The 7109-nt window shown below is 33.6% G+C and overlaps 1 protein-coding gene and 1 long non-coding RNA gene across 2 annotated transcripts in view; one reads left to right on the forward strand and one right to left on the reverse strand.

Moving 5' to 3' along the window:
• Window positions 1–7109, forward strand: part of LOC111086201 (dipeptidyl aminopeptidase-like protein 6) — an 85971-nt gene that overhangs the window by 10315 nt on the left and 68547 nt on the right. The gene's annotated exons all lie outside the window — the stretch shown is intronic.
• Window positions 4912–7109, reverse strand: part of LOC111086199 — an 8980-nt gene continuing 6782 nt past the window's right edge. Inside the window, exon 3 of the long non-coding RNA XR_002610953.1 lies at window positions 4912–4991. This is a non-coding gene — a long non-coding RNA (uncharacterized LOC111086199). The remainder of the gene's footprint in view (window positions 4992–7109) is intronic.

Here is a 7109-nt window from a genome sequence, read left to right on the forward strand (position 1 = left end):
TATATATATATATATATATATATATATATATATATCGTATTCATCTGAATGACTACTGGAGAAAATCTAGTATGCAGGCAACGTACCTATGGGATTATCCTAAAATTCGAAACTAACTTTCATTAACGGTTTTAAAGTAACAAAAGCGTTTCTGAACGAATAGGTAAATACTACTAGAACATCCAGATTTTCGTTATATTTAGAAAACCCATAAGTTATCGAAATAACTACGCTGAGGAACGTTTCTGAATGTATGAGTCAAGAGTTGTCAAACTAACAGATGGCAACTCTAAAAACGAGAAAAGTAATGCAACAGAAACTTGAGAGAACAATTTTTTTTTCTTATGGACCAATACTTAAAAAAACATTAGTGCCCAATAAATATCTTCTTTAGAAAACAGATGGTCATGGCAGAGTGTATTTGGTGTCTTAGTTTTATATATAATCGTTGTGTTTTCTGGTGTCTTAGTTTTATACATAATAGCTGTGTTGCCTGAGGTATTAGTTTTATACATAATCGCTATGTTGTTTGATCTGTTAGTTTTATACATAATCGTTGTGTTGTCTGATATCTTAGTTTTATACATAGTCGTTGTGTTTTCTGCCGTCTTTTTTTTACATAATCGCTGTGTTATCTCGTGTTGTATATGTATACATATACTTTTGTATATGATAGCTGTGTTTTCTGGTGTTTTGCTTTTAAACATAATCGCTATGTTGTCTGTTGTATTAATTTTATATATAATTGCTCTGTTACGTGATGCCTTAGTGTTATACATAATCGCTATGTTGTCTGATGTATTAGTTTTATACATAATCGTTGTGTTTTCTGGTGTCTTAATTTTATACATATTCTTTGTGTTTTCTGGTGTCTTACTTTTATATATAATCGCTACCAGAAAACACAAAGATTATGTATAAAATTAAGACACCAGAAAACACAACGATTATGTATAAAACTAATACATCAGAAAACATAGCGATTATATATAAAACTAATACATTAGACAACATAGCTATTATATATAAAATTAATACAACAGACAACATAGCGATTATGTATAAAAGTAAGACACCAGAAAACACAAAGATTATGTATAAAATTAAGACTCCAGAAAACACAACGATTATGTATAGAATTAAGACACCAGAAAACACAACGATTATGTATAAAATGAATACATCAGACAACATAGCGATTATGTATAACACTAAGGCATCACGCAACAGAGCAATTATATATAAAATTAATACAACAGACAACAATGTATAAAACTAATACATCAGGCAACACAGCGATTATGTACAAAAGTAAGACACCAGAAAACACAACGATTATGTATAAAACTAAGACATCAGACAACATAGCGATTATATATAAAAGACACCAGAAAACACAAAGATTATGTATAAAACTAAGACATCAGACAACACAATGATTATGTATAAAACTAAAGCATCAGACAACACAGCGATTATGTATAAAACTAATACATCAGGCAACACAGCGATTATGTACAAAAGTAAGACACCAGAAAACACAACGATTATGTATAAAACTAAGACATCAGACAACATAGCGATTATATATAAAAGTAAGACAATGTATAAAACTAATGCACCAGACAGCATAGCGACTATGTATAAAACTAATGCACCAGACAGCATAGCGACTATGTATAAAACTAATGCACCAGACAGCATAGCGACTATGTATAAAACTAATACATCAGACAACATAGCTATTATATATAAAGCTAATACATCAGACAACACAGCGATTATGTATAAAAGTAAGACACTAGAAAACACAACGATTATGTATAAAACTAATACATCAGGCAACACAGCGATTAGTCGCTATGCTGTCTGGTGCATTAGTTTTATACATAGTCGCTATGCTGTCTGGTGTCTTAGTTTTATATATATTTGTTGTGTTGCCTGATGTATTAGTTTTATACATAATCGTTGTGTTGCCTGATGTATTAGTTTTATACATAATCGCTGTGTTGTCTGATGTATTAGTTTTATACATAATCGCTGTGTTGTCTGATGTATTAGTTTTATACATAATCGCTGTGTTGTCTGTCTTCTTAACTTTGCCTGACTTAAGAAAGTATTGAAAAACAAGAATCACTTCAACTTTCAAAGTCTTGGAAATGTTTTTATGAGAAACTATGTTTTGCTTTGTTTTTAATTCTTGAAACTGTTTTGTATTCTCACGCTTTCTTCCACATTTTTAAAAAAATATTTCTTAAAAGCTCTTTTTTTATCGATTTTTTTAAGTAGTGTGTTACGACGGACTTGAAGACTTTGGAAGATTTAAAGTAAACTCGCTGATTTGTGAACGTTTCTTAAAAAAAACTGCCATTAACATTTGATTTATTCTCGAGCTTCCCGTTGGCCCAGCGGTAAGTTTATGAGCTTATAACGCTGCAAATCAATTACGATACCCGCAGTGTACAAAGCACAGAATGTTCATTATATGGCTTGTGCTTTAAAACAAACATAGGGGTGTAGGTGGCAAACTGAAAGTAGTGGGGGGAGCAAGGTTTATTTGACCGTGAAAAGCGAGGGAAAGTGCGCATTAGGTGCATCCATTATGGTTGGGATATAGGGCTCGCCTTAGGGTCCAGAAGCTCTCGGGTTCTGAATTAAATTTTATGCATTATCCTGTTTTTCCTGAGAGTAATTTTCCTGGTTTTGATGCATTTTTATTAAGACAGATTGAAAAGTGTGTGTGTGACCCCCGCTTCCTACGTCACTGAAACAAGTATACTGGGATATCAAGTTGGAGAATGTGAAGTCGCCTCTAAAGGTGATAAATCATGCAGGCTAAAGTACACTCTAGAACAATTGAAAGAACTGAAGAAACAAGCAGTCCACTTTTCACAGGATTTTTAATTAGAAGATACAGTATATTTTGGTCTTCCGCAGCTGCGCACTAATAAGGAAATTATGAATCCTTTTGTTAACTAGTGTTGCCATGATTATAGTAACCGTTCCTTAACTACATCGTTGTCATGCTACTTACTAACCATTTATCAACTACATTGTTGTCACGCTACTAACCGCCCCCAGTGGCGCAGCGGTATGTCTGCGGACTTATAAAGCTAGAATCCGGGTTTCGATACCCGTGGTGGGCAGAGCACAGATAGCCTATCGTGTAGCTTTGTGCTTAATTAAAAAAAAAGAAAGAAAAAGCTACTAACCATTTATCAACTACATTGTTGTCATGATAGTAACTGTTCATTAATTATCGTTATTTGATAGTACCCGTTCGATAACTATTGTCGTCACAGTTAGTACCCGTTAGTTAATTATTGCTGTCATAGTGACCTTTAGTTAGCTAGTTAATTATTGCTGTCATAGTGACCTTTAGTCCGTTAGTTAATTATTGCTGTCATAGTGACCTTTAGTCCGTTAGTTAATTATTACTGTCATAGTGACCTTTAGTCCGTTAGTTAATTATGGCTGTCATAGTGACCTTTAGTCCGTTAGTTATATATTGCTGTCATAGTGACCTTTAGTCCGTTAGTTAATTATTGCTGTCATAGTGACCTTTAGTCCGTTAGTTAATTATTGCTGTCATAGTGACCTTTAGTCCGTTATTTAATTATTGCTGTCATAGTGACCTTTAGTCCGTTAGTTAATTATTGCTGTCATAGTGACCTTTAGTCTGTTAGTTAATTATTGCTGTCATAGTGACCTTTAGTCCGTTAGTTAATTATTGCTGTCATAGTGACCTTTAGTCCGTTAGTTAATTATTGCTGTCATAGTGACCTTTAGTTAGCTAACTTACAATATACATTTTAATTTGTACCTTGGGTTGATCACGTGACTCATCTCAGTTACGACGTTTTTAAGTGACCCTTGAGACCTTATCGTACATTTTATACAATTCGTAGTTATCCTCTTTTTCTTCTTTGTTATGACGTGTTTTAGCTGATTCTCAAAATTTATTATACTTTTAATCAATTATGTTGTTACTCTCCTATACTAAGGCGTTGTCTAACTGACCCCTTGAGACTTATTGTACATTTTAAACAGTTATGTTGTTACTCTCCTATATTAAGGCGTTGTCTAACTGACCCCTTGAGACTTATTGTACATTTTAAACAGTTATGTTGTTACTCTCCTATATTAAGGCGTTGTCTAACTGACCCCTTGAGACTTATTGTACATTTTAATCAGTTATGTTGTTACTCTCCTATACTAAGGCGTTGTCTAACTGACCCTTGAGACTTATTGTACAATTTATTCAGTTCTATTGTTACCCTTTGTGTGCGCTCCATCATTGCAATGATCTTCTTATTCTTGAAGAACATGTGGCAAGTATACGAAAAGTCATGCAGCGTATCAGAAGTAAAGCAGTCATTTTCTTAGTTACCTTGTCGTTGTTATAGTAAATCACCACTAACTCTAGAAGCTTGCTATAGTGTTGTGTGTTGAACAAAACATCACTTTAATATTGTTTACTGAAAACCTGACTTCAACACTTTTGTTATAATTGCGTTAGTATTGTTAATATGTGTTCAGTTAAACTCCTGTTTTTAGTATATTGTAACGATCACACATGATCTTGGTTAATAATATTATCACCACGACATTACTAATGTAGTTTTGACCGTATCCTTAACTGAATAGAAGTATTTACCTTCAGACTGTTGCTCTAGCTACGTTGTTATCATAAATGAAATACGAATTACATAAAACAAATTGTTTACTGGAGGGATTATTATGAGATGTTGCACCGAATTTTATTACCAGAGCTACGGTAATTACATTCATCTGGTACCTAACTGTTCCTTGCTGCATCAGCGCTTTTAGTCGGAATTCCAGTATAGAAAGCATCCGGTGACGAGCATTTCCATCGATCTAGCGTGGCGACATTGTTGCAGCATTTCGTAACGTTGTCTTTCAAGATTTGTAGTGCGTAATGGAGGGATTTACATATTTTCATAAAAAGTTTAAAAACAACGATCTTTATACTCCATAAAAAAATAAAAGATTTTTTTTTTCATTTTAACTAACGTTTCTTTCATATATCTCTGGAGTATAAAGGTCGTTCTTTCTAAACTTTTTTGTCGATATTTCATAACGTTCTTAAATAGCCACAACTCGATTTCCGAGATCTGGTGTATTCAGTTATCTCTTTCATAGTACACTACCGTGTTATATATTATGAAACATGAGAAATGTTATAAACACATACACGAAGAGTACCAATCTTAGACAGTCGGTATACGTTGTTTTTTTTCTGCCAAAACGTGTGTATAATAAAACTATGTTTTATCTAGCTTCGTAAAAATACACGTGACCAGCTTTTTAGTTGTAATATTTTGTTAATAATTCATAGAAATTATCATAATTGCTAAGTGTAATATTTACGACTTCTCTGGCGATGTTTTGTCAGAGCGATAACACTTTTATCCCTGAAATTGGATTGTTTCGACTAAAGCGATACTTTGTTTATGTTAATTATGTGTTCATCAGTGTCACAAGGTTTCATTTATGATAATCACATACACCTGAGATAAAAATATATACGTATTTTACGAACTACGATACTTTTTTTTATAATCTACAAAACAAAAAGTCGAAAAGTGATCTAGTTGGACAATCTCAAACATGACAACTACATCCATGTTAAGAATCTCAAACATGACAACTAACATCCAGGTTAACAATCTCAAACATGACAATTACATCCAGGTTAACAATATCAAACATGATAACTACATCCAGGTTAACAATCTCAAACATGACAATTACATCCAGGTTAGCAATCTCAAACATAACAACTACATCCAGGTTAGCAATCTCAAACATAACAACTAACATCCAGGTTAACAATATCAAACATGACAATTACATCCAGGTTAACAATATCAAACATGATAACTACATCCAGGTTAACAATCTCAAACATGACAATTACATCCAGGTTAACAATATCAAACATGATAACTACATCCAGGTTAGCAATCTCAAACATGACAACTACATCCAGGTTAGCAATCTCAAACATAACAACTACATCCAGGTTAACAATATCAAACATGATAACTACATCCAGGTTAACAATCTCAAACATGACAACTAACATCCAGGTTAACAATATCAAACATGATAACTACATCCAGGTTAGCAATCTCAAACATGACAACTAACATCCAGGTTAACAATCTCAAACATGACAACTAACATCCACGTTAACAATCTCAAACATGATAACTACATCCAGGCTAACAATCTCAAACATGATAATTACATCCAGGTTAACAATATCAAACATGATAACTACATCCAGGTTAGCAATCTCAAACATGACAACTAACATCCAGGTTAACAATCACAAACATGATAACTACATCCAGGTTAAGAATCTCAAACATGACAACTACATCCAGGTTAACAGTCCATGAGAGCTATGTCTAGCTGAACAGTCTCAAGCATGTTGATTAGATGTAACTGGATATGATACTTACGTTTAGCTTGTACATCAGTCTCCAGTTAAACCATTGACTGCGGCTGCTCTAAACGCACGCGGAATTTTTGCAAGCATCACACTCGCATTCAACTGCCGTAAGCGGAGCGTACCCTATACTTCAAATCAGCAGTCAATGGGTTAAAATCAGTTTACGTGTAGGAGGAGACTTCAGTTTGGAATGTTCAACTGTTAAACATCCGTTAAAAGTCGTTTGTTTATATTACTAGTGTTTTGTCTAGACTGTGCTTCAACAATAGTTCTTGGGCTAGAACCAACAAGAGAATGCTTCAACAGTAGTCCTTGAGCTAGAATTAACTGGGGAATACTTCAACAATTCCCCTTAAACTAGGATCAACAGGTAAATGCTTTAACAATAGTCCTTAAGCTAGGACCAAACATTTGGCCCAATTTGTGCCATTCGAAGAGCCACAGATACCAGTGTTTTTTTAGAAGGATATTATGTACGTAATTAATAACATGATAGAGTTTTCTAAATGATAGCTTTGTGTTGAAAAACAATAGTCCTTAAGCTAGGACCAAACATTTGGCCCATTTGTGCCATTCGAAGAGCCACAGATACCAGTGTTTTTTTAGAAGGATATTATGTACGTAATTA

The sequence above is a fragment of the Limulus polyphemus genome, unplaced genomic scaffold, assembly GCF_000517525.1.
Source record: "Limulus polyphemus unplaced genomic scaffold, Limulus_polyphemus-2.1.2 Scaffold916, whole genome shotgun sequence".
NCBI classification, from domain to species: Eukaryota; Metazoa; Arthropoda; class Merostomata; order Xiphosura; family Limulidae; genus Limulus; species Limulus polyphemus.